Consider the following 12,188-nt stretch of genomic DNA (forward strand, 5'->3'; position numbering starts at 1 on the left):
TTCATGGGACCCAATTAGTTAGGCCATTACCACTAACCATAACCATAAAATAAAATAAAATAAAACATTTAATCATTTAATTTACAATTAATTACAATTAATCAAATACATCATTTAAGCACACAATCTAATTAAACAAATAATACAAATAACACCTAGACAAAATACAAATAACACATAGATAAGTAACCAATTAATCAAGTAACACTTAATTCAATTAAACACATAAACAATTAGTCAAATAATCAATTAAACAATTAAAAAAATACAATAAAAATAAATAAATAAATACCGAGACTATCCTTTTAAAATTAGGGGTATTACATTCTTCCCCCCTAACAAAAGGAATTCCGTCCTCGGAATTCGCCCTTACTTCCTTCCATTATTATTCCATTATGCTTGGAAACTGTGAGCGAAAAACATCCTCCTATTCCCAAGTAGACGCAACCTCACTATAAGGGCTCCACTTAACTCCAATATACCAAGTGGTAAACAGGGTTCCTATATTTTAAGAAACACAATTATTATACGATGCGTAGGTTGTATCAAATAACAACGTAATCCTCCCATGTCGACAAGGGAATGATCTACATACCTCCAAGTGCCATAGAATATACGCACAAACTTCTATGCACCCAGAGCTAATAATTTGGTAACACTAATTCAGAGGCGACTGCCTCAATTGCGAAACACAATCTTCTAAAAGTCAATGTAATAAGTAAAATTTACCTTTCTCCAAAAATCGCCTTCTTCCTACATAGAAAACAGAACGAGCAAACTACTCCCTGATAGAAAAACTCTAGTATACGAGTTCAACTATTTACAACATCCTACTGTTGCCTCCCAACCACGCGCAGTTCAATACAAAGGGAAATATCTCTTTCCGACATATTTTTAAATGAAGTCAAGGTTTGATTGTACAACCCATACTTCCATTTCCAACCAACAAATGAGAGGTATGCATTGTGAAAGATGCAAAACCTCCAAAGTTGTCACAATAACCTCCTTGTGCCAACAATATCACAGATAAAATTTCGACAAGTGAAGTAAACACTTCCAACTGTCCATGAAAATCTAGAATATACACCTCAAACATATCCTTTATCATCTAATTTAATCTCTCGATTAATTCCTCCGTCTATAGATATGAAGTAGAGCTGTTGCTCCAAAATCTTCATAAAGCTCCTTCGAAATAGCACTTTGCATCTAATAATATGGACATCCACATGCTATAACACCACTATCACTGAACTATAGAACTACTATGAAGTTCTAAAATAAGTATCACTCAAATTTATGTCCTCAAGCGATATTTCTCAATCCACCACTCAGATTTCATATGGAAAATTGAAATTCCAAATCAATGTCGATCCTTTCCATCGACCGTCACTCCTATTTAATTCAACTTCCATATTTGTTATAGGAAGTGGCTAAAGATTCCTACGATATCCGATGATCAATTTTCCACCTCTGTAGCAGGTTTTACACTTAGGGCAATTATATATGCATCCTTATCTGTATCTGTTCACCAAAATCGACATTTGATGTCATGATGTACCTTCTAACTGTTTGATCACACCAAGAAAAAATTATAAATTTTCTAGCTCAGTCGCCCGACCGTCATATCATTATTTACAGAAACTACGAAATCTTCCTCGAGTACCTTAAATTCCATCTGAGTAAGGTAACACCGTCTTTAAGGTCAGCTCCAATATTCAAAGTTGACCTTCTCAACTACCGTAGTAATAACAAGTGTTATTATTACACCTACTATAAATGCATCTAATAACTCAACAACTAACCGAAAGATTTAAATATTCTATCATTTGTTGAGAGCATCCATTTACATCATTGCTTCCACCAGACGGAACTTGATATAAAGTGTGAATCACCACTGTAATCCATCTAAACCGTCTCGTGATCCATTCTATTCGTATGAACTAAAGTCCTACCAGTTCGAAATAGACAAGAATCAAGTTGACCTAATGTATCAGTCAACCAATATCCCATCTAGAATCATGACCCTTGTGTAAAATCATAAATCCCACAACTAAATCTGTAAAATGCTCTCTCATTTCCACTTTAGTATATGAAATGGCTGCAAAGGATCTAGTGATCTTTGATGGTCCATCTCTATTATCTAATAAATATTAGACGAACTAAAAGTTGTGAAACTCAATCCGTGCATCCTCCATCCAATTTGTCTATAGAAAGTACCATTAGTCCAGTACCACCAGCTTTCGTCTGTACCTAACGTTTAAATTGGAGCGTCTTCAAAAGCGAATTCTGTAACTAAATCTATCCACCACTGATCGGTGATAAATTTGCCGATATTGAAAATCAATCAGTAATTCCATTTATCAATAGTCAACTATGAATTTAATTCAACAAAAGTCAACAAGCTACGACCTTTCCATGCATACCATGCACCTCATCTTTATAAAGGTGTTTGGTCTCACCATCTTGTATTTGACACACCCTGCTTCTTTAAAACAAGTTAATGACAATCCGACTTCTTTGTCTAACTTCAAAAGAATATGAAATCCTTCCATCCTCTACATAAGTTATCAACTTCCTAGCAACAACTAATTGTTGCAAATTGTGACCTAAAAAAAAATTCCATATTATTTATGCAAGTGAATAAGACTTAGTTTCCTCCTCTATATGCAACACCAGCAACTCCTCCTAATGACACGCCCTCACGAATAAAATTCTTGATTAAGAATAGACTGATGAATATTTATTCAGTCACCTGTCCTCAATCGGTGTCATTCTAATAAGTACCTAAACCCGTACTAAATCCTTCTTTCGACTTAGCAACAACTTCCAGAATTTTTCAAGAAGATGTTCAGCAAATCTGGCACCTCAGATAAATCATCGTGGCGTTACAGTGATCTTTATTTACTACCATCTCACGCATCCCAAAATATTAACAACCACCATTATCATGGCGTTGTAATATGACACAAATCCATACCTAGAGTAAAGTAAATCAAACTAATCATACTAGATTATTTGACTCACAATGATAGTTTAACTATCCCATCCCAAACAATATACTAGAATTACGTATGTCCAGGTCTAATAGATTGGCTAGAATTATGTGTATCTACCATATCTTACGACCGCATGCTCACAAATCTAGCGTAAATAGCGTTATTACTCCATATTATTAAAAACAATAGTTGGCTGATCACGTACTTGTGTCCCCAACTAAACCATATACCATTAACCGAAATAATCAACGAAAATAAAACACGTATGACAAACACACTAGCACAAAATATATTCCTACTTAGGACATCGTTCTTTCTAGAAAAGAAAGTCTCATTTGAAATCAACACTACCAAATTGTTTCACAATTTCCTTTTATAGTTTCGTAGGTAATCATCCAACCTCGAAACATATCTTTTAAACAGAGCTTAAAAGCAACATATGTTTGCCTAAGCAAATACTAAGGGCTTAACCCTCATCCTCCCTACACGCTGAATGTAAACTATCTAACTTGGCTTTATAAAGCGAATTAGAATGTCACAACATAATACCAATACCTTCCTGAATGTGATACAAAATTATACGTTTCGTTCTGATAAGAACTCCATCAAATCCTCAATCTTCTGAAGAGTACTTCTTATATATCTCTTTTAGAGATGATAAGAAAGATTTAATTATTTGTAGATTGATCAACCCCAATTCTACTAATAACATTCGCTATACTACTAGCAATTTAGATCACCTCGCGCAATCATCCCTCTTCAAGATTTAGTACCCTCTCTATTGGATACACATAAATCTCCTCCATTAGGATCCTCTTCGGCTCCTACTCCTTGCTTGTCTCCTTTTTGAGATCAACTGAAGTCGTGTTGGTCCCGATATGCGGTGACCTATCACGTACACCTAAATCCTTCATTGGCTTATACTTTTAAAGTAACGCCAAACGAACCTAAACCGTCAATCCTTAACTCTGCCTTCTGCCAACGAAATCGATAACATACTCCTTTACTCCTTTGGGTCTTTATTGCTTTCGCCTTGAACCCATCCTTTTTCTAGTGCCAACCATTCTATGACTACAGAATATAATTGACATCAGCTCCTCCTAACAAACCGTAAATAAAGTACAACGAATCCTAATATGGGCTCTAAGTTTTAAGAGACGTAACGTGGAAGTCACATAACGAAAGACACTCCTAAGGACACTTGAACCTGGAGTGCTCTGATACCAACTGTGATACCCCCGGATTTCCGAATGCGGGTTGGCCAGGCCCACGCCCGAATACCCGAGGATATAAAAAACAAAATCGGTAATAAACGAACACAGAGTACAAAAGAATAAAGAAGAATAAATAAAATACTGACAAGAAACTAAAATGATAATCTAATAATAAACCTCAGAATATATTTCCATTAATTAATAAACTCTTCTAATACAACTGATCCTCTAAAATACAACTCGGGAATCCATACTGTATGGACCCCTAGAAAATCCAAACTAAACAAATGACAACAATAACTGTCTAAATCAGGAAACTGAATCATAAAAGAACTCCTATGTAGCATCGGAAGAATGAAATAGACTGATCCTCGCTTAGCACGAACAACCTCTACTCCTGACGAACACCTGAAAAATAATGGTAGGTCAGGCCCACAAACAAGTTCTACTCTACTATAGTCCAAGCAGAGATCCAATACACGTATACATCTTAGTCAATCCAACAGTAACTAGTAGTCCGTATATATATATATACACACTAAAGGAACCTCACTAGACTATAGGGTTGTCTCAACCTGAATAGTAGGCAACATGCAAAACGCACATATAGTGGGCATGAGTACCTAGACCTATCAGGGTACACAACTACACTATATCTAGCTACACATCTCTGGCGATATACGCACCCTAACCACTGATCCTGAGACTCAAGCTCATATCATGGCACCATACTTATATATATATAATCTAGTAACCATCATATCCAGTATAAATTAATCCTCCATAAGTCATTCAACTTGTTTAGCTGACCTGTCTTGAATATAAGTAGGACTTAACATCTTAGTTAATCCATTCCCTTATATAATAAATTAATCCTCTATAAGTCATTCAACTTGTTCAGCTGACCTGACTTGAATATAAGTAGGAATTAATATTTTAGTTAATCCATTCCCTTATATAATAAATTAATCCTCCATAAGTCATTCAACTTGTTCAGCTGACCTGACTTGAATATAAGTAGGACTTAACATTTTAGTTAATCCATTCCCTTATATAAAATAGGTAGGACTTAACTGATAAGTTAATCTGTCCCTAGAATGCCACCGTCCCATACCGGTGCATTAAACCACACAATCCAATAATTGATGTAACAATTAAAGAAATACATCAAACATTCTAGAAATAACTATGATAATATGATATCAAGTTATCACATAATATAAATAACTTATTATTTATTTAAGCTTTCTATATCATATGTCCTACACAAACTGAATCTTATACATGATGATATTTTATTATATAGTCAAATAAGCATTCTTCATATCCAATTCATCCTACACATTTAATCTCAACTGCTAAAGTATTTTAAAAGATTAAATCCATTCATTTGTTTAAAACATTCAAATAGCAAGCATCGTTATGATTAAGTGTATTTAAATTTATTTAAACTCAAACCTAGTCCCTGTTTAATGTTCAGGAATCCTAGGCATGTTTCTACGTTCCATCATTCTACAGATATGATAAATACATAATTCAAACATGTAAAAATTCACACCAGAAATCAAATCAAAATCATGCATTTATCAATTTATAACACAAGAAAAGATATGAGCCAATTTCATAAAAACCTATGTTTTAATCCAATTAAACATGCATAATTATTTAATTTTATGTGTTTAAGAAATTCTGGAATTTCCTAGGCATGTACAGAAACACGAATCAAAGGGAAATAGATAGAAGAAGAACTTGCCTTAAATTTTCGGACTGAAAGTTAAACTTCTTCTTCCTTGATCTTCCCTCTAAAGGGTTTTCTCCTCATTCCTCCTCTTTCTCCTTCTCTCTCTAACTCTCTAGAATATATTACATGATATATTTTCACTCATTTTTCAACCTATAGTTGTGTATTTATAGGCTAAATAATAACCCTATTCCTTTTTCCAATCCAAGTCAACTTAATAAAGAAAAATAAAAAAAATGAAAATATTAAAAAGGTAACTTAAAATATGTTACGTATATAATTTATGTATATCCTTATTAATTAAATAAAATATATACATTAGATTATTTATTAATACTAAAGTTACCATAATATTAAAAGGTAACTTAAAAAATGTTACGTATATAATCTATCTATATCCTCATTAAATAAATAAAATATATACATCAGATTATTTATTTATACTAAAGTTACCATAATATTAAAAAGGTAATTTAAAACATGTTACGTATAAAATATATGTATATCCTTATTATATAAATATATAAAATATATACATCAGATTATTTATTAATACTAAAGTTACTATAATATTAATAAATTACTTTTCTTTTTATATATATGTATATACATATATATCTATATATATACATATATAACTATCCATGGGTAATTATCTATACCCATCCAACCTCCTATCCAAGTAGTTTATGGAACCCAATTAGTTAGCCCATTACCACTAACCATAACCATAAAATAAAATAAAATAAAACATTTAATCATTTAATTTACAATTAATCAAATACATCATTTAAGCACACAATCTAATTAAACAAATAATACAAATAATACCTAGGCAAAATACAAATAACACATAGATAAGTAACCAATTAATCAAGTAACACTTAATTCAATTAAACACATAAACAATTAGTCAAATAATCAATTAAACAATTAAAAAAATATAATAAAAATAAATGAATAAATACCGAGACTATTCTTTTAAAATTAGGGGTATTACAGAAGCCAAAGTGACATGACTCCTCAAGGTAATATGACTCCTCGAGACTGAAAAGATGCGACTCTTTAGTACCAGCAATAATGACGGCAAACCTGAACCAAATTAATAATTTGCTCGAGCTCCCCCTTGGAGACCTCGAGCGGGGGGGGCAAAATGTTGATAACCGCGCCACGATAGCTAACTAAGTGGCGCCACCTCTGCAACATAGGCACAACTGGCCAGTGCTGACCTGGCGTGCTCGCGGTGGATTAGGTATTCTCGAGCTACCTATCCAATGACGGAACTCACTGGTCGAGGGAGGGGTCGCTACCCTTCTTCTACTGTGGACGCGCCTCGCTCCAGTCGGATGGGCTCCTCCCCCCCTAGCTCGCTCGAGGGTGCTCTCTGAAAGAGCAACCTCGGCTAACCTGTGTACACGCTTCCCTTCTTGGCAAAGAAGACCTCGAGATAGAACCGGGATGGGAACCTGCGAGGTCATGAAGGCAGGACCTCGAAAGGGGGCTTATCCCCACTGAAGCACGGGAATCTGAGGACATGTGGATAGGTGGCTGAGATCTATGGGGTCGCCTCAGTCCGAGGCCAGCACAAGGGAGAAAGGATACCCGGTATCTAAGCTCGAGTGATAAAGGATAAGCAATGCATTAATTGCGAAAGACATTTGATAAGACCCGTATTAATTAGGGAGCGCCGTTACCTCCTTTGACCGGGGGGCAAAACGCCGCTGCCCATCCATCGATGTCTCATCCGTCAGAGGAAGAGACCATTAAACCTGTTGATAAGAGCGGGCTCAGCTAAAGGACCAAAAGATATTGACCGAGAAGGAAAACACTATAAATAGGGGTGTTAATCAGCCTTAAACACACACAACCACCACATTAACACTTATCCTCTGACAAGCTCGAGGTTGTATGGGACCGAGGTCGGCCTTCCCTTTCTTAATCTTCATACTTAAAGAATCCCTTGTGCTACTTGGATCTCCACTTGGATACTGATCTCAGATCTCTTGGTTTACATGGAACGATCTCCTCATCCTACTTACGAACTACCATCAACAACTTAAGTGTACGAATATTGACTGAATTGACATATTAAGAAAATGTGTTTGGACTCGTCAACTCGTTTAAAATATGATTAAATCTATTTAAATAATTACTTTATGCGTTATGCTCGTATTTGAAATGTCCCTAATAGGTTAATATGAAATTTTAATTAAATGTGTCTTATCGTATTGTGTTGTATTGTTTCATGTTAAGTCTTGACCCATGTATTAAATAAGTTATGCATATTGTGCTTTGTTTACTTGTTTAATGTGTTATGTTTTTGTCAAAGATTGTTTCATATACCGTAACATCCATGCTATGACACGACACTAATATTATATGAAAAACACGAATTACCAATACCACCCTGCTTAAAGGCTTGAATGTGCATCCAAAATCTAAAACATTATCTCTCTCATAGAGAATGTACATTTGTTGCATTTTTTTTTTCTTCCGAAAAGTTTAAGCAAAAGCATACACATCCAAAATATTGCCCTTTATAGTATTCAAATGCTCAACCTCTAAATAAAATATTTGAGCTAATGTGGATTAATTGCATTCAGGGGCAGAGCCAGATTTGGGGGGGCCGACTTAGTATTATTTAAAACTTTGAAAAAATTATAAATAATTGTAATATAATTTTTTTATATAAATATTGATCTCAGTAGGTGTGTATATATGTATATATCTTGAAAATATATAATCCAAAAAAAATTGCAACCTAAATAAATAGATGGAAAACTAATATGAGAAAGAAAATCAATTTTTCTTTAGTAATTGTTTCAAATTTTCAAAATTTTAATTTCTGATTTTTTTTTTTTAATACTTTGATTCTATTTTCGCAAATATATTATTAGCTTGATGAAAGATTTTAAAAAATTAATAAATAATAAAATATTAACATATATAATATCATTATTGTTGTTGGCATTCTTGCAATCATGCTCTTACAATACTTCTATTTTCTTTCTTCCCATCTCCCAAAACTTGTTGATAGTCTGGTAGAGATTTATATATAATTCTAAATAATTTTCTTGTAAACATCATCTTTAGGATTCGTTTGGAAATATGGAAATAGTAAGGAAAAAAAAAAAATAGAATTTTTTTCAACATTTTAGGAGTTTGATTGGCAAGAAAGGAAAATTTTGAGGAAAATCACCACCTAATTTTCCTATAAAATTTTCTTCCAAAAACACAAGAAAATTTTGATTTATTGATAAAGTTTTCTGAACTTACAATATTGCCCTTTCTTCTATGATAAATTATATGCTATTTAAATCATAAATTAATAATTTTACATAATTTTCTTGCAAATTTTTCATGCTGACCAAATTAACGTTGAAAACTTAATTATCACTTCACTTTATTTTACTTTTAATTTCACTTAATGTCTGAAAAGAAAATTTTATTCATTTAATTAGACATGAGGGACATTCGTATAATTTTTTTTTTTTTTTTTTCTCTCCTAAATTCATATAAGGAATATTATACATGTCTATATGCAAATGAAGTAACATTTTATTATTATTTATTTTTTTATTTTCATGTATCTTCCCCAACACACTTTGAGTACTGTGAATAGATTGAATGGCATAGCCAAAATATGATGCCTTTTGCATTTTGGACCAAAGGCTATGGTTTAGTAATACTTTCTCACTTTTTAAAGTAAAAGATCGATAATTTAAATATTGTAGAAACAAATAAGTATGTAAGTGTATTTATTATCAACGCGAAAAAAAAAAAAAAAAAAAAAAAAACTGACATTGCATTTGTGAATTGGAACTACTGAATTAATACCTTGAATTTAGAATTAAAGAAAATTTAATTTAGAAAATTTGATTCGTACTTTCAAACCATTAATATTTTCTTTTGAAAAATAATAATAATAATTTAAGAAATATGGATTATAATGGGGTCAAACACTTAACAAAAGAAAAACTTCTCTACGTGTAATGAATGCAAAGAAAATTTTCTCACGGTCCGTATGGTTTCTGTGCTTTTTAAAGCAACAATGCATCAATAGTTTTTGATAATATTTTAAATACACATGAATATATAAAGTAATATTATCATCGTTGTCATAAATTCTCATTTAAATTAATTAACACATTTTGAGTACGAAAAATCACCATATAGTCATATTAAAATTATTCTCCGATAAGAAATTATGTCACTAATACGTCATCCCATACATGAAGGATGTACATTTTTTGATCATTCATGTACTTAGCATGGCATTTCACACGTATGAACTGTTGTTTGACATTTTTTCTTCTTTAATTGTTTTTTTTTTTTCTTGTTCCCCATGATTACTCGTCTTGACCGGCATATCTGGGCTAAATATTATTATTCCTCAAGTCTTTGCTTCTAGAGCAAGAATACATCAACTTTTTGTTATATAATATATATACACACATCTCACACACACACATATATATGACAACAAACTTTTGGCAGTCTCTGTAGATGATTCTTCACTTTGTAAAAGAAGCTTCACTTTGTCAAATATTTCTGTAGCTCCGTTGAATACCAGAAACACATGTCCCTCACACACATCATCTCTAAGAAGTTTGTATAAAAAATAAATAGAACATTTTTACCTTATGAAATGCACGGCTAACACTTGTGTGTGTATGTGGCTTTTCTTTTTTTAATTTTTAAATGAGTACTTTTAAAGTGGAGTGCCAATATATGCAATAATATGGATTGTAATATGATAGAAGATAGATTGTTTAGACGAGAGTTTTCGTTGGTGCGGGTCAATTTGCGCGCATCTCAATAAATTTTACTAAGTTCTAAAATTAATAATTGGATAAGTATTTAGTGATCCTGTGAACATTTAAATGATGATCATTGAAGAACAAATTCAAAACCTGAGCTGCTGACCATTTGAACTATCCGGGTTTTAAATATGTGAGTTCTTGCTATATATTAAGTAATGAATTTTTCTGTTGAAAAAAATAAAATAAAATAATGAAATTTTCTGAGGATCTCCGCTCCATATGTGTAACCTTTCTCATGCACTATAAGAGACCAACCACTCATTAGTGGAACATTTTTTTATTGCGAGTTCATAATGAGAGAAGAAAAGAAAGACAAATTGTTCGACATATACACGTAATATTTTAATTTAAAATCTCGGCCTACACATTCAAATTATTCATTATAATACTCCATTATGGCATGTTCTTTTGATCAAATTTTTTCCCTCCTTATCATTAAAAAAAAAAGAAAGACTACAAACATTCTAGATAATTTCTCTTTAATACTCCAAATTTTTAAGTATAAAAGTTCAAATATATATTTTTATAGGTCTAATTTTTTTGGGTTATTCATGACCACTGACCACCAACACGCCTTAAGTTAGTGATTTGAAGTGGTTTTATTGTCGAAAATGAATTTGTGAATAATTTGTGAATTATTGCGCTTATAAATGTCAATCGTCATCAATAATAAATAAATAAATAAAATTAGGCCCATTGGTGGTCATTGTGACAGCACCCATGCAGAGATACTTAAAATATTAAATTGATGTTTCGATTTTTGATCACTATTTACATAAAATTTGACATCATTATACATTATTTACGTAACATTTTGACATCATTATATAAGACACAATTTTTACCAAATTTATTTTTTTTCACCAACAAAAATAGTGACGGTGGAGTAATATTTTTCGAGCAATGCTAGACTTCATCAAAAAATATTTAAGATTGTATCACAAATGAGAAATACGTTCTTAGGCTAGTTTATCTCTTAATATTTTCTTTCCAAAATTATAAAGATTCACAGCCATAATTCTAAATTTTGGAGTTACAGTTTCAGACCAACACATAATAATTACCTACATATCTTTCCATGATTAATTATATATATAAATATATACAACACACACTATGTTTAAGTAAAAATCTAGAAGTGTTGCTACGGACAACTTTCAAAAGGAAATTTAAGACCGATCTAAAAAAAAAAGAAAAAGAAATTCACTTCCAAAAAGAATTTTGAGGGAGAGTTTGACTCCCAAAAAGAAAGCTAATTATGCCATATCTCATTAGGGATAAAATCATGAAAAATATTTTTTGATGTCTATTATTTTTCACATTTTTCAAACAATTAAAATTTAAGAAGCTTTTTTTTTTTTTTTTTTCTTAACAAATTAAAATAATAAAAAAAAAAAACAAAAAGAGAGTCAAT

Source organism: Cornus florida, unplaced genomic scaffold (assembly GCF_030987335.1).
Source record: "Cornus florida cultivar Cherokee Brave unplaced genomic scaffold, ASM3098733v1 CherokeeBrave_3.0.0_Hap2_Chr07, whole genome shotgun sequence".
NCBI lineage: Eukaryota > Viridiplantae > Streptophyta > Magnoliopsida > Cornales > Cornaceae > Cornus > Cornus florida.